The sequence below is a fragment of the Acipenser ruthenus genome, unplaced genomic scaffold, assembly GCF_902713425.1.
Source record: "Acipenser ruthenus unplaced genomic scaffold, fAciRut3.2 maternal haplotype, whole genome shotgun sequence".
Lineage (NCBI taxonomy): Eukaryota > Metazoa > Chordata > Actinopteri > Acipenseriformes > Acipenseridae > Acipenser > Acipenser ruthenus.
The window spans coordinates 336822-359204 of record NW_026708916.1 but is presented as its reverse complement, the minus strand read 5'-3'; positions in this window follow the sequence as shown (position 1 = coordinate 359204).

Below are 22383 nucleotides of genomic sequence, written 5' to 3'. Positions count from 1 at the left end.
TAACCCAAGCCCAAAACCAAACCCAAACCCTAATTTGATTAGAGGAGCACCCTCAAAATGGAGCGAGGTAACCAGTGGTGTACCACAGGGATCAGTATTAGGACCTTTGCTATTCCTAATCTACATTAATGATTCAGATTCTGGTATAGTAATGTCACAGGTGACGGTGAACTAGTTATTCCATGTAGTAAAACATTGGACTCCTTTGCATGGAGGATCTCAGTAAGCTACAGTGCACGGTTCATCAACTGATTCAGATTCATTTATGTTAAGTTTGCTACTGATGATGTGGAAAAGAACAGTAATTGAGTGCCCAAAAATATGAATCACAGTGAGTTTTGACCTCCTTTAGAATTCTGGAGGGAGCGCATACCTTGCAAAATGACCCGGTGTGAACAAAAGGAAATATATCGAAGTAATATGTACAGCTAAACGTGTCCAAGTATCTTATAGGAATGAAGTCAGACCATGGAAATCCACACCTGTGCTGGAGAAACATTGGATCAAGGGACTTCTTGTGGAAACAACTAGAGCGAAACCTGGTACAGAAGCTGAATCCTGCTGGGAACGTATGGATATGCTGGACATGTCCTAGGCGATTTCACATATGGAATGTACTTTGACATAAAAATGAAGTGTTAGAGGTTTTTTGAAGGAAGGATAAAGAGGGAGTATCCGTGTACCGCCAGTAGGTGGCTCTCTTGCTCCATGAAATAGGTCAGTCTACACATGTTTTTAATTAAGTACTTAGTAATCTGGGAATAAAAAAGCACCATTCCGGCTAAAAGTGAACGTTAATCACACCTACAAACAAGATAAGAAAGAGATTATTTACCACAAATAAATGAACATTAAAACTGAACAGCCAAGGTCTTAAGAAAAAACCTGTCTCAGCTGGATTTTGTATGAACAAAGAACAGGGTCAAGCCTAGTTCAGTCATTATAAAAAATATAAGAGTTGAATGCAGTTATACTGGCCTGTATTTGGATTTAAATCTTAGAGGGATTCACCAAAGAAATAAAGTGATATTATAAATTCTAGCAGCAACTGTTAAACTGAAGTAAATTAATTAAGTTTATCTTGAAATGCCACATTCATAGTTAAAAAGGTTCAGTGATAATTTACACTGTTTATAGTTTATAATGGTCAAAGACTAGTAATTAGACACAAAGGTATTGTAAATTAATAAAATAAATGATTAAAACCTTTTTTTAGACAGCATGGTATTTGAAACTAAAACTAATTATTTGATTTCATAAGATTAATAGTATGTTTTAAGTATTTGCTATAATAAGAAAACATATTATTTAAACTGGCAAGTATTATTGCTTGTTCATGACTTTACTGTATTAATAAGAAGATTAAAAGCTGGAAGCAGTATTCGATTTAATTAAAAGGGAAAGTGGTACAGTTTATTTCTCCTTCTATTGAACAACAAGACCTCTAGACATTATGATATCCATTGAATTATAGAATTTTAAGGGTGTTGTGTTATGTTTTTGTGTTAAGTTTGTAATAATATACTATAATGTACCTTGTTGTTAATCCACTATACTATTGTCTAATGATGGTAGATGGAGTCCTTATAATGTGGTTCTTTGAAACTGCTCTATTGCTAAAAGGGGCCTCTCTCCTTATCCCGATGAACAGGCTGTAGAGAAAGGAGGGGGTCTTATTGCATTCTACGCTAGCAAAGCTGCAAGTCTTGTAGATTTGGAATTTAGGGTTTATGGAATTAGTGGTTTAGCACAGATAAGAATATATCTTGAAATAATATGCAAAAATGATGGCTTAACAGACATTGATAGGTCATAGATCTAAAAAAGTGTTTGCACAGACTTTGGCCTTGAAAAAACAAGAGACTCTGGAAAACTGCTTGGAATAGCATATTTAGAAGTCAGATACAGGTCAGAGCCTGGTTAGTGCATCTTTTAAGGGATAAATAATTCAAATGAAAACTATTACCACTTAAACTTAGTGAAACTAATTGACTTAAATACTGCACGAGACAATCTTTTGTCAAATCCTCTGTTAGACAATGGTATATGGAATTAAAACTGACTCATTAACAAAATGATGAAACAATATGAGGTTAAAAGAAACACATGCCTTTAATTTATCAAAATATAATGAATTAGAAGATGATGTCACATATTAAGAACATCTCACATATAAAAATAGTGTTTTGCATGCACATATAAACAGTAGTGTTTTTATATTATATTATAAACCAAGATCCTGGGAACTTTGGTTCACTTAACTTTTCAGATAAAGGAGGGGCTCGGAGGAAAACAAGGAATGAGATCATATCATAGAGTTGGACAAATATGAAGTTTTGAATTCATTCAGTACATGACACCTATTCATTCTGAAAAGTTAGTCCGGATCTTTTGAAAACTATTATTTGTAAAAGGGATAAGAGCTGTCTCACCAGATTAATGATTGGATTTAATTGAGGCGTCCCATGTATTCCAATGGGACGAAAAACCTATATAACTCCTAAGTAATTACAATGGAGTACCACACTCATCCCAGACAGGGTAAGGTGGTCCATCTTTTGCAAACTTTAAATACATAAGTCTGTCAATTTCTTGGGTGCTATATTAGTCATCTGGATATATTGCGGGTCAAGAGCGTAATAAAAATACCCCACAAGGAGTAGTAACATCTCTGTCCTCCTAACGTCTCCCCTGAGATAAGAGTGTATACTGAGCTAAATGGAACAGAGTACGTACAGAAATCTGAACCTACGGATTTTGTGACAGTAGGCAAACTTGTTAAATTTGCAGGCGACACAAAAATAGGAGTGGCAAACACTGTTGCAGCAGCAAAGGTCATTCAAAATGATCTAGACAGCATTCAGAACCTGGCAGACACATGGCAAATGACATTTAATAGAGAAAAGTGTAAAGTATTGCATGCACGAAAAAAAAAATACATTATTGTGGCCTTGAGTGGCGTGGGTGGTGACTTCAGAACCAGGAAGTACAGGGAACACACAAGGCAGTTTGTATGGGGTTGAAACTTCCGCAGCAGTAAATTTATTAAATATGAATCTCTTTTAAAAAAACCACAAAGAAAAACCAAACCAAAACAAACACAAACAAACACTGAACGTTGCAAAAACTAGTACCTTTACCTTTACCTAGCCATCTTGGTAGCATTCGCTTTCTCTCTCAGTTTTGCATTAGCTTGCGGTAGGCAATGTGTCAGTCACGGATTGGAGAATACGTGATGGGCCACGCCACCGAAAGAGGGCGTGACTGAGGGTATTTAGGAGAAGTGGCCGAGCTAGCTGTTGCTTTGATGTGGGTACTGAAAGGACCCATTAAGGAAACGGAAGTAATTAATTATCATGAGTGTTTCGTGTTTTGTTTGTTTGTCGTTTGTCTTTGTTAGACGGTGTGGCAGACCCAAGGGTAGGGTGATTGAGGGGAAGTATAGGAGGGCATAGATTTTAAGGGGATTGTGTCCAGCCACAAAATGGCTGACCCAAAATTGACTACAATCCACAAAATGGCTGCTTGTAGGGACTGCACTACCCAGAAGCCTTAGTGGGATGGCCGGGTGTGGTCAACACACCTGTTAGGAGCACATGGGTGCGATTCACCTATTTAAAAATAGGCTGACTCTCAACTCAGGTTGCTGAGTGTGGAGTTGGCATGGAGAGAGGTAGGAGAGCTATGTAAACTTATTGGGAAAAATTATTGATTTGCCATGTATGACTCTGGACTGTTTCGAGAACACTATTGACTGGATTGACCCACTTTTGTATGAGAACCTGAACAGTGTACCGGACTTTTGCTTTGTCCCAACGACCCTGTGTATTTAACATAGGGAAATAAACGTACAGGTACTATCCTGTTTTACCTCCATTACTGCCTCCAAACAAATGTCTACTAATCCAATTTGTGTACAAGTTTTACTCAGACGGGTACTGCTTTGTCACAACGGCTAAACACTAGCTGGGAGCTGTCGCTACAAGCCAGCACTAAACCTGGACTACACTACACCATTGTTTCACGAACTGTTTGTCTTTCACCACACCTGCACAAGAGCACTCACTATCGGGAGAAGTGACCGTATCTGTGTTGTGTGTTAGTTATTAGTGTCTTATTGTTTTGGGACTGAAACCCATGTTTTGCACGGAGCAATACACATTGCTGTGTGAAGACCCAGGAGTTTATCTTGACTCAGAAATGTCTTCATCTAGACAAGGCTCGTTTGCATTCTTTAAAATGCTTGTCCCAGAGGAAATGCAAGTTTTAGTGCCTTTATGTGCACTTTTATTCACACACAAAAACAAACCAACAAGCCTAACTCCACTTTGGAGCACTGTCTACACTTTTCAAGTTCTAGACTAAAAACACTGGACGGCTAAGCCGTTTACCAGCCAAAAACACTTGTCACACACAGTTACAAGTTGCACAGCACACACAGGTTCACACAGTACCTTACAGCCCTTTCTGATCACAGTGTTTCCCCTGCTTTTATGCAGGGCTTAATCAGACTCAGGTGCTTCAAATAAAAAATGGAGCCAGGTGATTCCACTCTGGCTCATGGAAATTATTATTTTTCCTAATACTGTACATCTCTTTTAGTAGAATTGTGCACTGTAACCCACTGTAGCTAGCAGCAGATTTTACAATCTAATTTTCCTAAGGCTTGTTTCATTTCTCCTCTCTAAAGAGGCACAATGGCACTAGTTATGTTGTGAGATAAGCTGTTTGGAGAGTTGGGGCATAGTGAGCACAGACTGTATTGTTATTGTATTAATAAAACAAGTCAAACATGCACCATATTCGACTGCCAGTCTGTTTTTATTAAAAGAAAAACAAACTGAAAGTGTTTCAAGGTTATAAACGCTGTTATTTATTAACATTGTTACATTGAGTTTGTTAATGATTCAACTGTTGTACCCTTGAACAGTTGCTGAGTCAATACGATTGAGTAGCAGACTTTGAAACATGATAAAGTTAGGATGCTCCAGATGTCCAAAATAATAGATATAATCAATTCTATTTTTATTTTATTTTTTTAAACAACCACAAGTTTTAAAAAAACAAAAACCATCTAACTTACATAGTTCCTGTTTGAGTAGAATTAGAGGTGGGAGGAGGTTCTTAGTTTTACTTTAGCTGATTGTGTACATGTGAAATGTTTCTGTTTAGACGGCAGCAGGAGATTGAATGCTTAGTTAGAGAAATGAGACAGCTGAGGAACCAATGGAGAAGAGCAGAACAAAGTCAGAAGGAGGGACTCAATCTCTTACAAAGGGTCATAAAAGATAAGCTTGCAACATTGCGCAGAGCTGAGCGCCTACGGAAATGCTACAAAAAGAAGGAGCGTGCGAGAGCTAACTTTTATAAAGACCCATTCAAATTTGTAAAGAAGTTATTCACCAGTGAGAAGAATGGCACACTAAAAGCATCTAAGGTTGAGCTGGAGAGATATTTGGAGGAAACACATACAGATTCAAAAAGGCAGGAGCCTATGTCAATTCCGTCAGACATCCCACCTATCAATCCACCAGAATACCAAATGGAGGACTGTGCACCTAAGTGGAAAGAAATAGAGCAAGCTGTGAAAAAAGCAAGGGCTTCATCATCTCCAGGGCCTAACCCTTTGCAGTCCATTGTCGGACTGGGTCCGACATTGCAATTATTCCTCACAGGTCCTTTGTCGGACTGGGTCCGACATCATTATAGCAACGCAATAAACGGGTGTTTAGTCGTTTTTTCTCCGGAAAAAGCCGAGAAAACCATTCAATTGCCGAGTGGGAGCGACAGGAGCTGAAACAAGTCGAAAAAAAAAACAAAAAACAAAAAGGCGTATCTCATGAATAGTCATACATGATATCAGGTATCAGATAACGGGGCGTTCATAGAGTGCGTCAGCGCACAGAGACTATCATGGACATTTGTAGAGCTTTTTTCAGATGTTATAGTAATAAAATAATGACTTGGATCGCATTATTGAGGAGTTTGGTGATAAAACGAGTGATGCGGAGATGATCGATCGGTATGTACGACTATTATTATTATTATTTATTTCTTACATAGGTAAACGCTAAAGCAAACAAAAGGGTGGGGCGGGGCTGGAGATGCCTAGTGAGTGCTTTGTTGATATGCAGGGCCATTTAAACCCGTTTGACTGTGAAAAAAATACTTTTAAACAGCGCGTATAAAATTAACTGCACGTGCAAAAATTAATTAGACCTGGCGTGCCTGACGCGCACTTAATAAATTTACTGCAAAGGGCTAATGGAGTTCTGTACAGAGTGTACAAGAGTGCTTCAGGAGTTCTACGAATTCTGTGGAAATTGATGAAAGTGGCATGGGAAAAACAGGTTGTACCAAGAGCATGGCGCCGAGCAGGTGGAGTCTTTATACCTAAAGAAAAAGATTCTACAAGCATCAGTCAGTTTCGTCCCATTTCCCTATTAAACGTAGAAGGCAAGATTTTCTTCAGCATTATTGCTCAGAGATTGTCAGCTTACCTATTAAAGAACTGCTTCATTGACACTTCAATACAAAAAGCGGGCATTCCAGGTTTCCCAGGTTGCTTAGAACACATCAATGTGATCTGGCAACAAATTCAATCAGCTAAAAAGGAGAGGAAGGAGCTCCATGTGACATTCCTGGATTTGGCTAATGCATATGGTTCAGTGCCACATGAACTACTTTGGGCAGCATTTGATTTTTTCAGTGTACTGATGACAATAACAAATTTAGTGAAAGCCTATTTTGGAGATTTGCAATTCAGTTTTTCAACTTCAGAATTCAGCACTACATGGCAATGCCTAGAGGTTGGAATAATGGCAGGATGCACCATTTCTCCACTGGCTTTTACCATGGCAATGGAAGTAATCATTAGGGCATCAAAATGGGTAGTAGGAGGAGAGCGCTTGGCTTCTGGAATGCGACTACCACCAATTCGAGCATACATGGATGACATGACAACCATGACTACAACAGTAGCCTGCACTAATCGATTATTGGGCAAATTAACCAATAACATTGAATGGGCACGAATGCAATTCAAGCCCACTAAATCAAGGAGCATCTCTATAATTAAAGGCAAAGTAGTAGATAAAACATTCTTCATTAATGGTGAGGCAATACCAACAGTGTCTGAGAAGCCAGTGAAGAGTCTTGGGAGATGGTATGACAGGGATCTAAAGGACACAGTTCGTGTGGGAGAAGTTAGACAACAAGCAGTGGAAGGGTTGAAGAGCATAGACAGCTGCGCTCTACCAGGTAAACTAAAACTCTGGTGCTTTCAGTTTGGTCTACTGCCGAGGTTGCTGTGGCCACTGACTGTGTACGAGGTTTCTTTGATAACAGTAGAGAAGCTGGAAGCTTTAATCAGTTCATACATCAGGAAATGGTTGGGAGTTCCACGCTGCCTCAGCAGAGTGGGACTTTATGGTAAAGGAATACTGCAGCTACCAGTCTCTGCTTTAACCGAGGAGTTTAAGTGCACCAAGGTCAGACTGGAAATGACATTAGTAGAGTCACGCGATAAATGCGTAAGGGAGGCAGCACCTGTGTTGAAAACTGGAAGAAAACTGGAAGAAAGTGGGTGGCAAAGAAAGCTGTGGAAGATGCAAAGGCTGCCCTTCGAATTGGTGATATCATGGGGCAAGTTCAGCATGGAAGAGGGGGTCTTGGTTTCAGTTCAGCTCCTCCTACATGGCACAAGGCAGCCCCAGCTCAAAGGAGGAAGCTGGTAGTCAACGAGGTGCAAAAGCAGGAGGAGAGGATGAGGTGTATAAAGGCCATTTCCCAGGCCAAGCAGGGAGAATGGATGAGATGGGAGAGTGTGGAACAACGCAAGATTGGCTGGCAAGACCTATGGTCAATGGAACAGAGCAGGATCAGTTTCCTCATCAGGTCAACATATGATGTTCTCCCATCACCACAGAACCTAAACCTCTGGGTAGGAGAGGATCCCTCATGTCCTTTGTGTTCATCACCTGCAACATTAAGGCACATTTTGACAGGGTGTAAGGTGGCTCTTAGCCAAGGACGGTTTACTTGGCACCATGACCAGGTGCTTCTTCATGTGATTTGAACTCGGCTCTTGCCAAGATAAGCACCAACTAAGATGTAGCTTTACAGTAAACTAATGTGATCCATCTGTGTCTCTATCCATTTGCGTTTCCTTCCATATGATGATGTAGATATCCTTCTGTCTGGTGTTGATGGCTGAAGTGTAATGCTGGCTCCAGGGATCAGCTTATTTGCCTCCCTGGCGCATCAGCACACACAACGGCTGCGATGTTGGCTCCGGGGATCAACCACAGTGCGGTCTCCCCAGCGCATCAGCATGACAACCGTCTGGATTGAGCGAAGTAGGGTACATCTCTGGGGTCTTCAAGTGGGCACCTTCCATCCTCGGTGTTTCGTCGACTAGCCCACAACACCTCAAGAGGGCTTGATGGTGATTCTGGCATCCCAGCATCACCCCCCTCCATCCCCCACTCAACTCAGCCCAGCTTACTTACCTGTACATCAGCGTTTCTTTCTTTCTATTGTGCTTGAGATCCCCAGCCAGAATCTTTCTATCTCAACCACAGCCAGTTGCTGCTACTTCTGCTTCAGTTAAGTTCTTCACTGTGCGACGCAACTCTTGACCACTGAATCCGACATCTCTGAGAAACTGGGTTGTGCAGTGTGCCACATATCCTTGACAACCCACCTCCACTGGGTAAACCTGGACTCTCCATCCTCTCTGTTCCGCTTCAGAGGCTAGCTGAGCATACCGCAGTTTCTTCCTCTCATACGCCTCATCTACAGCATCCTTCCATGGCACTGTTAACTCTACCAGGTGAACAAGATGTGCTGATCCAGACCACAAGAAAATATCTAGTCGAAGGTTAGTGGTGGCAATCTCAGGTGGAAAAATAAGCCATTGGCCAACATCTGCCAGCATTTTCCAGTCTCTAGCAGCTTCCAGTTGTCCTGGGCGAGGATTGGTTTTAACACCTTTTCTTGGTGGTTGCTCTCCTGGGTGGAGGAATGTTGTCTTTTGTGTGTATTCGATATCTCTAAATGAACAGGACGTTATTTCGAGAAATCTGTAAATTATTTAGATACAGCTCTAATGAACAGGAAGTCATTTGAATTTGAATTTTTATATATCTCTAATTAATTTACAGATATCTTAAAATGAATTTTAGATATCTCAAAACTACACAATTGAAGACATCTTTAATAAAATTTTAGATATCTTTTTTTTTACATACATCTCAAAATGATTATTTTGGCATATGAAGATTGCTCCTCTCTGTAACTGACTCTCTCCTCACTGTTGCTGGCTTGTGAAGATTGCTATTATGACTGATATTGCCGTTTCCACTCCTTTTGAAATTCAGGGCTAATATGTTTATAAACAAATATAAATCTGTCCATTTCCTATACAAATCTAAATGGGTTTATTTCTTTTGACTCAACTGAAAAGCTTGCAATACAACTAACATTAAAATGAAAGCAATACATATGCAATCCTGATTGCTTATCATGAAGTATGGAGGCTTATTAAGTGCTGCTGCTCTGCTCATGAATTGTCTTGAAGTTCCCATGAATTCAGGAGACACACGTCCATGCCTTGTTCTTGGAACACATTTCCCATGGTCTTTTGAAGCTGTCTGGGGGGGATGATTCTACTGTAAATGAATGTATCAGTAGAAACTTTGTGATTCACTACCAGGCATACTGCAAGGACATCTGAGTAAAGCACTCTATGATTCAGGGTTTAAAACCTAGATTATCTTCACTAAGTTATATATTAGGAGCTCCATTAGAAGCTATGTTGAGCACTGTGGCAGGTCTGAGGCCCTGTCCCTGTAAATAGTGTATTTTTGTATTGTTGTAAATTTGAATACAAATTTGGCAGAGAGGGGGTTTAAAATCCCTCCCTACCAAATCATTGTGTGGAATGTGGCCAGGTGTTAATTGAGTAATTGACTATCAATGAACCCCTGGCTACATGCTTTAAAAGGGGCTGGAAAAGTCAACCCCTTTTGATTGGTTTTACTTTGCAACATCCAGGGCTCACGAGCAGGGTGAGCGGAGCAGCGGCACGGCACCTTTTATCTTTTAGCTGTTTTGAACAGTGTTTTATTTTGTTTTTTGTACACATTTGTTTGTATGTTCTCCGTGAGCTATCATTGCAGGTAGCGTCATGTGAGTTTCTGTTACTGTAAATAAATCTCCTCTCTCGCTCTCGCTCTCTCTCTCACTATCCTTCAAACCCCAGGTTACAAGCACTGAAAGTATTAAGAGCTCTGAAAGTTCATGCACTTGTATTAATGCCTGGGTACACAGAATACATAATTGAGTGGAGTTGTAAGATTTCAAGGGTGAAATCAGGTGGCTGGCAGAGGAATTTAGGGGTTCCTCTTTCCACTCACCTTGTTTACCTTCCCCTTAGTAGCATGCCATGAAACAAGCATGTTTATCAGTAGATACATAATGTTAGATGCTGACAAAACAGAATTTTCACAGAATCGACAATTTCTAAATTCAGCACAGCATGATTGATAAAGACAATACAGCCTGGTTAGATTAACTCAGCTCAGCATGATTGATAAAGTCAATACAGCCTGGTTAGATTAACTCAGCACAGCATGATTGATAAAGTCAATACAGCCTGGTTAGATTAACTCAGCTCAGCATGATTGATAAAGTCAATACAGCCTGGTTAGTTTAACTCAGCACAGCATGATTGATAAAGTCAATACAGGCTGGTTAGATTAACTCAGCACAGCATGATTGATAAAGTCAATACAGCCTGGTTAGTTTAACTCAGCACAGCATGATTGATAAAGTCAATACAGGCTGGTTAGATTAACTCAGCACAGCATGATTGATAAAGTCAATACAGGCTGGTTAGATTAACTCAGCACAGCATGATTGATAAAGTCAATACAGGCTGGTTAGTTTAACTCAGCACAGCATGATTGATAAAGTCAATACAGCCTGGTTAGATTAACTCAGCACAGCATGATTGATAAAGTCAATACAGGCTGGTTAGATTAACTCAGCACAGCATGATTGATAAAGTCAATACAGCCTGGTTAGATTAACTCAGCACAGCATGATTAATAAAGTCAATACAGCCTGGTTAGATTAACTCAGCACAGCATGATTGATAAAGTCAATACAGCCTGGTTAGATTAACTCAGCACAGCATGATTGATAAAGTCAATACAGCCTGGTTAGATTAACTCAGCACAGCATGATTGATAAAGTCAATACAGGCTGGTTAGATTAACTCAGCACAGCATGATTAATAAAGTCAATACAGGCTGGTTAGATTAACTCAGCACAGCATGATTGATAAAGTCAATACAGGCTGGTTAGATTAACTCAGCACAGCATGATTGATAAAGTCAATACAGCCTGGTTAGATTAACTCAGCACAGCATGATTAATAAAGTCAATACAGGCTGGTTAGATTAACTCAGCACAGCATGATTGATAAAGTCAATACAGCCTGGTTAGATTAACTCAGCACAGCATGATTGATAAAGTCAATACAGCCTGGTTAGATTAACTCAGCACAGCATGATTGATAAAGTCAATACAGCCTGGTTAGATTAACTCAGCACAGCATGATTAATAAAGTCAATACAGGCTGGTTAGATTAACTCAGCACAGCATGATTGATAAAGTCAATACAGCCTGGTTAGTTTAACTCAGCACAGCATGATTAATAAAGTCAATACAGGCTGGTTAGATTAACTCAGCACAGCATGATTGATAAAGTCAATACAGCCTGGTTAGTTTAACTCAGCACAGCATGATTAATAAAGTCAATACAGCCTGGTTAGATTAACTCAGCACAGCATGATTAATAAAGTCAATACAGGCTGGTTAGATTAACTCAGCACAGCATGATTGATAAAGTCAATACAGCCTGGTTAGTTTAACTCAGCACAGCATGATTAATAAAGTCAATACAGCCTGGTTAGATTAACTCAGCACAGCATGATTGATAAAGTCAATACAGCCTGGTTAGATTAACTCAGCACAGCATGATTAATAAAGTCAATACAGGCTGGTTAGATTAACTCAGCACAGCATGATTGATAAAGTCAATACAGCCTGGTTAGATTAACTCAGCACAGCATGATTGATAAAGTCAATACAGCCTGGTTAGTTTAACTCAGCACAGCATGATTAATAAAGTCAATACAGGCTGGTTAGATTAACTCAGCACAGCGTGATTGATAAAGTCAATACAGGCTGGTTAGATTAACTCAGCACAGCGTGATTGATAAAGTCAATACAGCCTGGTTAGATTAACTCAGCACAGCATGATTGATAAAGTCAATACAGCCTGGTTAGTTTAACTCAGCACAGCATGATTAATAAAGTCAATACAGCCTGGTTAGATTAACTCAGCACAGCATGATTAATAAAGTCAATACAGGCTGGTTAGATTAACTCAGCACAGCATGATTGATAAAGTCAATACAGCCTGGTTAGTTTAACTCAGCACAGCATGATTAATAAAGTCAATACAGCCTGGTTAGATTAACTCAGCACAGCATGATTAATAAAGTCAATACAGGCTGGTTAGATTAACTCAGCACAGCATGATTGATAAAGTCAATACAGCCTGGTTAGATTAACTCAGCACAGCGTGATTGATAAAGTCAATACAGGCTGGTTAGATTAACTCAGCACAGCGTGATTGATAAAGTCAATACAGCCTGGTTAGATTAACTCAGCACAGCATGATTGATAAAGTCAATACAGCCTGGTTAGATTAACTCAGCACAGCGTGATTGATAAAGTCAATACAGGCTGGTTAGATTAACTCAGCACAGCATGATTAATAAAGTCAATACAGCCTGGTTAGTTTAACTTAGCACGGCATGATTAATAAAGTCAGTGTGGGGGATACAGGCCGATTTGTTATTATTCTTAATCGGGCTTCCAATTATTGAACAACAACTGCTTCACAATAAATTCCGCAGGAAGAAATTACCTTTCTTTTGGTGCTAAACACTTCAAGATATTTTTGGTTATATAGAAGTTCCTGTTTTTATTCTGGGGCCAGTTGGTTAATCTAGTATTAGTTTAAAACATAAGCGTGAGAACAATTTATGCTTTTAATGATTTTAAACTGAGGTGGTGCGAAGGGTGAACATTAAAAATAAATTATTTATAATCTTCATTATGTGTACTGTACAACTGTACTGTGCCCTTCGCCACAATATCTACCCATCCATTGCAACCTGGTTCAAATCATCTTCCAGTCAGCTGGGAGCCTGTCTGTTTGGCCTCCCACTCTGATGCAAAGCCCCCCTTGATCATTTGGCAATCAGACAGCATTGTTTTCAGTCAGGGTGTTGTAAGATATCGATCAACAGAGCTTTACTTTAATCAATAGATAAGAGTGGTTCTGTCTGTGCCTGTTAAACAGAATAATGTAAACGGCATTGAAGTTTATGGTCTGGCTCATTTTTCCTTGAAAAAACACATTTTGAACTAAATACAGCACACAGAAATTCCTATGATGGACGTATTTTGTAAAAGCTTTTTGTATTTCATCATTTTCTCTAGCTGCCTCCATCAAGTCATCTATAATGATTAAAATGATTTTGTTAAGAGGCAGTAAATTATCATCAGTTAATGAAGATGGTATGCCTTTAATAAATTTTACATTTTTAAATTTAAGTGAGAATTCATGGTATGATCGCTGCCAACAGCTATAGAACCATATGATGTTCTCAGGGTTTTGGGAAAGGATCTGTTGAGAGTATTCTAAAAGCTGCTTCACAAAATAACTTTTGCCAGAATTGGAGGGTCTGGATATTATAGCGGCAAAAGGTATGGTTAGTCTAATACGAAGCCCTCCTCAGTAGCCATAAGGAAGAGAGGTGTAATCAGGCCGCAAGACTCTCTTATTGTACACTCTGAAAAGTTTTCTGGAGTGGCCTGTTTTCCAGTTTAAATTCTTTTTTTATTATGGTGAATCTGCGAGCCTCGAATCATGATCTGTTCTGTGGGGGTGCTTCTATTAGGATTCACAAAGTTTTGAACTAGGTCTTTTAATGAAGCAAGGTTAATTAATTTGGAATTCTCGTAGTTTAGGGTAATACCCTTTACTTGAGACATGTTTTTCCACTGTTTGTGATGTATCCATACATTTTAGGACCCTCTGACACAAACTCTGTAATGTATTCCCTCGGCTTCAACTTGCTAGTTACATCTCCAAGATAATCGCCAAGGTCTGGACGCCAGGCACGTGGCTTACTGACAAAGATCACAGAGTCTGTATCATGATACAGACAGCGCCCCTGCAGATAATCCATGAGGTTATAGAGCTCTAGCCAGGCATCAGTGGTTGTAAACGCCGCTATGAAGACATTTACATTACCTGGGTGTGTATAGGTGTCAGAAGCATAACGCCATTGAACCTTGGCCACCGTATCACTTACAAAACAAAAATAAGAAACCTGATATATTTTTTAAAAGAGATAATAGAAAAACTGTTCAGGATCTTTAACCAAACTTGTAGAGAGCTGGTTAGTTTTTTGCCCAAACTTCCCCCAGAGAGAATTCAGGAAGAGCTTGGAGATTTGTCTTTTAGCAGGGTTGACGGTAATGTTTTGAGGATCTAATTGAATCCCCTTTTCTGAAAATATTCAGCGATATAATGCTCTTTACTCACCTCATCGGTACATTGTGAGGGGTACCCTGAACTTTCCTGTTTCCCCTTGAGATGACTATTAATGTAGTCTGTAAAGAGAGTGTTAGATTTCTGAAGAAAATGCCATACTTCGTGTATTTTAGACACTTTGTAACCTTTCTCAAGAGCTTTGACTACCTCTTCACTGCACCAGGTGCCTGTCAAGGCTTTTTCTTCAGAGGTATGGTTACATACCCCTATCTGGTTTAGTGTTTCTGCACAAGATCAACAGAGGGTGAACATTAATTTACCGCAGATTCTTGCAGAATAATTTCTTACAGGGGAAAAAAAGACCCCGAACAATCCAAAGTAATGACTCTATCCTGAAAATTATGGTAAATTATGGTAGGATGATCTACAGGGTACACTTTTGTTTTGTTGACAAAGGGATACAGGCTAGTGAAATCAAAGTATTCCAACCTTTCATTTTCCTGGGCCACATAATATAATGTAATGGCATTCGTACAACCCACAAACAGAGCCTCATGTGGATTGATACGTTCTGGAAAATCAGAGCGAACCAAAAAATTGTGAACTTTTGGTTTTTCAGAGCGTTCCAATCATGCACCCAAATAACTCTGCCTTCCAACCCGTAAACCTTTTGCAATGTTTCAATCTTTTCATCAAAGTGATGATACAGCGTACCGCAGGATACTTTGCTTAAGGGGTTTACATCGCCAGAATCGAAGCATTGCGGACAACCATGAAAAAAACACTCTGCAAATTCAAAAGCCTTACGCTTACCATTAAACAAAGCATGTCCATCCAAGAAAAAGGGGCCTATTTTAGCTCTCCATAGTTTAAAGCATGTTGAATGAATACATTTTCAGTTTCAGACACATACATTAGCCATTGTATCGATGCATTTGAAAAGCTTTTTTTGCTGGTTAATGTAATTGTCTGGAGGAATGATAACTATTGTGTCTTTAGGCATAAATTTACTTATGTACATTGCCATAGACAGTGAAGCAATGGTGGTACTATCTGCCCTGTAGCATAGACCTATGTACGGTATCTGATACAAGCCTCTCAAAATTTCAACATTGTTTTTGCAGTAGAAGGCCATCTCTTCTCTGAAATTAAAAACGCCTTTCTTAATCGACTCGTACCATTTGTAAAAGTCATCACATTCTTTAGACATCATAGGGCAGCAGTGTGGAGTAGTGGTTAGGGCTCTGGACTCTTGACCAGCGGGTCATGGGTTCAATCCCAGCTGGGGGGCGCTGTTGCTGTATCCTTGAGCAAGGTACTTTACTGTGGCAAAGTGCCCCCCCTGTGTATGTTATATGTTACGTGTTGTGTGTAAATGTTGGTGTATAAGCATTGGTACACGGGATATAAGCGGGTCTGTGTTTCACGTGAGTGTAAATTGTATATTTGTATTTAGGCACGGGGATGGCACATCACATCATGTGCAAGTAAAAAGTAATAATATGTGAGCACGGGGAATTGCACTTTAATTAATTCACGTGCAGTTGTACCGAGATTCCAATTGAATGATTGACTAGCAATCGAATCTCGGTACAACTGCATAAAAGCTGCATGTTTTCACTCACTGGGGGTTGGGTGTTCGAGAGTGGAGAACGGGAGGGAGAGAGAGAGGAGTTAAAATAACTAAGATCGTAAATATAAGTGTTTGTACTCACCGTGTTTGTTTGTCTCTCCGTGCACCGTTTGTTAAGTGTTTAGTACGTTTTGTTTGTCTATTTATTTTGGTGCAAGTGCCGTGTCCTGTTTTGTTTTATGTTCAAACCTTTTATTTTCTGTGTTGTTAATTATTAAATGCTGAGCGCGATCAGTAAAAAACCCAACTGTATAAATGGGTAATGGGTAATGTATGTAAAAATAATGTGTAAAAAATAACGTAATTGTATGTAAAAATAATGTGATATCTTGTAACAATTGTAAGTAATTGTAACAATAGGAGGCTGCGTGGTCCAGTGGTTAAAGAAACAGCCTTGTAACCAGGCGGTCCCCGGTTCAAATCCCGGCACACTCACTGACTCATTGTGTTACCCTGAGCAAGTCACTTAACCTCCTTGTGCTCCGTCTTTCGGGTGAGATGTAGTTGTAAGTGACTCATGCAGCTGATGCATAGTTCACACACCCTTGTCTCTGTAAGTCGCCTTGGATAAAGGCGTCTGCTAAATAAACAAATAAGTCGCCCTGGATAAGGGTGTCTGCTAATAAATAATAATAATAATAATAATAATAATAATAATAATAATAATAATAATTTGCTGGACCCCATAGTAACGTGGTTCAGGATAGGGGCCGACATAATTCTGGTTTTCAACAGTATTGAAAACATGAGGAAAGTATCGTTTTCTGGCTTCAAAGCCCAGAGCTGAAGGCATTGAACTTAACTTCATGGGCATGAAGTTTAAGGAATCAGTGTAGCGCATCATAAAAGACTCATCTATAAAACACATTATCTTGCTACCCTGAGCTATGATATGAGGGTTAATACCATTGGTGACTAAATAATTCAGCAGTAAATAACCGTCATATGATTTTGCGTTATGTGCCAAGAAAGTATAGCCGGTGTAACTAGGTCTGCGATACCTTTCAAATAACTTTTTTACACAATCCTCCCCCTCTCAAAACCAGGATTCTCCATCCATGTGCATGCAGTAAAGATAATTGGGAATGTGTAAACCGTCTTCCTGGCGGCATTGAAAATCGTAAAACACATATTTATCAGTGGGCTCATAAGGTTTGGGCGCTTGAATGAAACATTTGTGATCTGTGTGAGGTAGTAGCACGGCCTTACATATCTTACAGTAGGGACTAGGGCATTTATGGTTTAGAAGGGTTGCAGGTATAGAGAGAATAGCATCTTGTACACAGTTTTAAGATGTCACACATAGAGACCTGTTTTTCACTGTTGGCTTTATCCCAGAGAATCTTATGCTCATCATAACAGAGTTGCGATCGGCAATAACGATGGCAATTGTTACATTTGACCTTTACAGAGGACTCACTATCACAGGCCGGAGAACAACACACATTATAGTGTCCCTCACAGCGGTGTCCTGCTCTGTTACTGTAAGCAGTTTAAAAGTAGTTGCACAGATAGGCTGCTCCCAGAAAACCTTTCAAGTTAACAATACCGTAGAAATTGTTGTCATGAAGAAACAGGAATACAGTTTTGTTTTTTGGGCGAGTATCTGTTAGGTGCTTCCGGAACATGTCCTTTTGAGGACATCTGTACCCACCACAATTTTAACATCCAGGGCCTGTTCAAATGTATCTATGTTGGTAAAGGAAACCTTCTGATGTTCGCTTAACCCCACACTCTGTTGAAGTTTTAAAGCCTCAGGCATACACACCTCGTAGGCATTCCTGAGTTCTGGAAATAACAAGCTCAGAATGCTGTATGCAAACCATAACTGATTGTCTCTATTGTAACATATAATCAGATGCTTGGCTTTTTTTAATAAGTCCACTTTTCATTAAGGTCTGTAGCCTCTCCTTGGCACCCCTCTCCTTCAGGTCACCTGATAACTTGCACAACAAGCATCAAAGAGTCATCAGCCAAAATTTCACTATGACTTTGAAGGAGAGGTTCAATCTGACTGAGAAAATCATCAAGACTTATAACTACCCCCAGTCATTTTTACATACACTGGTATATCCAAGGAGCCTGCTCTTAATTCAAGCTGCACAATGTCTGCGGGCCTTAACTTTCCAGGTATCTCACTCAACATATTCTCTAACATTTCATGCAGTACGGTAAAAACTTCAACGTAGGAATCCAAATCACAGGTGTGTAAAGTTAAGAGGTTGTTTCAGTTCAATATTGTTAAAGATAGGTTTATGTCTAAGCTGTACATCCTGCCCCCCAGTTCTATTACCCTCGTTTTCATGGACTCCAACAACCCCGTTAGATGTGCTATAGTCCTGCTGTTACTTGTTCATCGTGTATTACTCCACACCCCCGAACTTTTCTGATAGAAGAGTTATCCTGACAAACCCCCCCCCCCGTTTAAACCTTCCCCTATTTGGTTGACACCCCTAACACCACCCTGTATTGACCTGATTTTCTCTAGAAATTTCTTGTAAAAGCTTATCCAAAGAGTCTAAATTAATCAGAGTCAATTTAGTATCTTTAATAATCCCGGGTTTATTAGGGGTAATGTTTTTACGTTAGGGGGGATGTCATTTATAGAGGGGCTCTCTAGAAATTTCATCAATCAAAGCCTTGATTGACTGTAAATTCCATGAGTTATAATTTAGTTCATTTAATAGATGGTTCAGATAGTCCAAATTCTCAAAAGCTCCTAAATGTGTGGGGTGAACAGTGCTTGTGGTTACAACCTGAGGTGTAGCAATGTGTGCTGTAATAGGTTTGGGAGGGCCAAAGGGTTTTGTAGAGGGTGCGTTAGTTAAGGGGTCTTGTGTAATGAGTACAGAGTTACCCTCAGATTTATTTAATACAGAATTACTCAGATCAATTTAATCATTTTCATTTTTTTCACACATGAAACATATTTATCATCAGCATCAATTAAAGCATTATCGCCAACAACAGTTTCAATATGTTTCCTCATACAGGGTGTTTTTCTGCAAGGGCTCATTCTAGCTCTACACAGATCTAATTTAAATGTTGCAAAAAGCCTTGCGTTTTCAACAGGGTTATTAAAGTTAGAATATTGCGGGACACCTGTGGATCAATCACTAGAACCTTAATGGCGGGGTTACTTGAAATGAGTTGCTTTATAGACCACTCTACTTGTTTCAGGAGCGGTCCACGATGTTCCCTAATAATAGTTGCAGCTACTTGCGATGGGACTTCTGATGATGGAGGGTGGCCTCTGGGTTCCGGGGAACTTTAAAGTTTTCTGGAAATTTTCCACAGACGTTTAGACTCGTCCTCCGAAAAATCACTGGACTCAACAAGGACTGGTCTTGGACAGCGTTCTAAAGAAAATAAAAATATAACACTATAAGTGCATTGCCTAACAGGCGTTTACAAAAAATAAATGATCATATTAAATTAAATTATTACAATTATTAAAATTTAAAAAATCAATAAAATATAATTAATTAAATTAATTAATTAAATACATAAAATGATATCCTTACTTTTGAAGGGTCTCCTTAGAGGGTCCTTATTGAACGGTCCTGAGCTCTGATGTACTGGCCTCGACGGTCCTTATAGGTTTTCCAGGGATTTCTAAAATAGTCAGATAAAAATGGGTTAAATTAATGCTTTATGACTCTAAAATAATATTAATTATAAAGGTGATTAAACAATGTTGATCATACTTAGAGTCTCTACTGTAAGAGCAGGGTCTTCAAAAGGTATATTGAAGTCATCTATAACTGGCTGATCCATGAATACATCTATTGCCTCTTGGCTTTGGAAGTCCTCTCCCACAGCCGGGGTCAAAGTTTCACTTGCAATGCACTCAGAGTCCTGAACTAAATGGAACAATTTAAGCTTTTTTAAAACAAAATGAAAATAATTCCTAAAATATACAACCATACTAATTAATAATTACAATATTAAATAGATTAAAATATATAATCCATAATCATTAGTTGAATACTATTACAAAATATACTTACAATATAAACAACCCATTCATAATAAATAAATACCTACATAATTATATCTTGCGCTAGTCTGCATTTAAAATATAACATGTAAGGCTTTTTACTCATTTTTAGGAGGGTCTTCTACTACCTCAATATTATGATTAAAAAAACATCAGAATTCACCACTGAATACAACTCTGAAATTTAGAGAGACAGGGGACCCTCATTTTAGAAAAAAGATTGCGATATTTAACTCTGACTTCAATAAAAACCCTAGCGCCTTACCATGAAAAGGTAGATCTTCAAGTTGCTGTGTAGAGTATAAACTAACTCCTGGGCTTTCGTTGTAGATCTCAGGCAAAAGAACTCCAAAGGAATTCAGATGCTCTATAAATTCAGCATTATCTACAAAATAAAAAAATAAAAAATAAATTAAATACATTTATAAATTAACAAGCGATATAAAACATGAATTAACTATTAAATAAAAGACTATTTTGCAGCATTTTGCCTAGCATCTAAAAAACGTTTTATAGACATTTTAGAATTATATACGTTTAAACTTAATTATACTGCATCTAAGCCTAAAATAGAAATATTTTAAAAGACTTCAATTATTTAAAAAAAAAGACTTACTAACCCTTTGAAGTGGGTTCCGATGTGGGCCATCTGTCCCATCTTCCGTTCTTGGGATCTTCAAAACTTTTTTCAGATTTGTATATAGCGCTTACTAAGCAACAGCTTTCTATACATGTTTAAAAAGCTATCTGATAGCGTAACTAACGGGCCTTATTGTTAAATCTTGAGATGCTTTTTCCAGGGAACCAATCACGAAGGTTTCATGTCTTTTCTCAGGGCCTGAGGCATTAAGAGCCACTTCATTACATTTGTGCTAAAAACTATACAAAAATGTGCTTGTTTGAGTGTAAGTGAAATCCGGTCATAAACTCTGTCTATTATATATATATATATATACACACACACATATATATATACACACACACACACACACACACAGTTGCGGCCAAAAATATACACACCCTTGCACTTTTTTAAATAATTCCCCATTTCTTCAAAAATAAGTTGAAATTGGAAAAACTTTGTGTTCATGGGTGTATTTGTTTGATTCACAACTACACAGGACCAAGAAAAAATAATCAAAACTGAAATTGTGCTTTTTCACTTCAAAATAAAACAAATGGCCTGGACTAAATTATTGGCACCCTTCAGGAGAATTCAAAATAATTTGTTTGGAGGCAGGCGATTCTCATTCACTGTGTTATTCATCTCACCTGTGGTGAGTTGCAGGTGCCTGCAGGGTACAAATTGACACTCAACAAGTTTTGAGAAAGAGAAAACTGAACATTCTGCTTCCTGTACCACTGTCAAGATGGTGAAGAGCAAAGAACTGTCTGAGGATGTCAGAAACATCATTATCATCAAACATCTCCCGGGACCTTGGGATTCCTGTTACCATAGTCCACAGCACCTTGCACAACTGTTAAAGATCTACAAGCTGACCTGAAGAATGCTGGAAGAATAGTTTCAGCCCATACCATCCGCCACACACTTAACCAAGAAGGGTTACATGGTAGGAAGCCCAGGAAGACCCCACTGCTGAAAGAGAGAACCATTTATCTGCAGTTATGTTTGCCAAAGGCTGTGCAACAAAATATTAGGTCTTGGGTGCCAATAATTTTGTCCATGCCATTTATGTTTCTTTTCTGAATTAAAATATTAAACTTAAGTTTCAAAAAGAAAAATTCCTTCTGCAATGTTGAAACTCCAATAAAAGTGTGGAGACCAAAAGTTTTTAAATTTCAACTTATTTTTGAAGAAATGGGGAATTATTTTAAAAAAAGTGCAAGGGTGTGTATATTTTTGGCCGCAACTGTGTATATATTGTGAACTTGGAGCTCTGTTTTGGGGTGGTAACCTGTTGAAGGACTAGACAAGAGGCAGGAAATGAAGTCTAAGTGTGGGTTTATTTACAATGAAACAACACACAACTTTCCAGGGGGTTGTCAGAAAATAAAAAAAACCTAGCCCACTCACCGGGCCCTAGTCTTAACTGCTTCAGTTCCCTAGTCTTAACAGTTGGGCAAGGCTAGCCCTCACCCAACTCACCC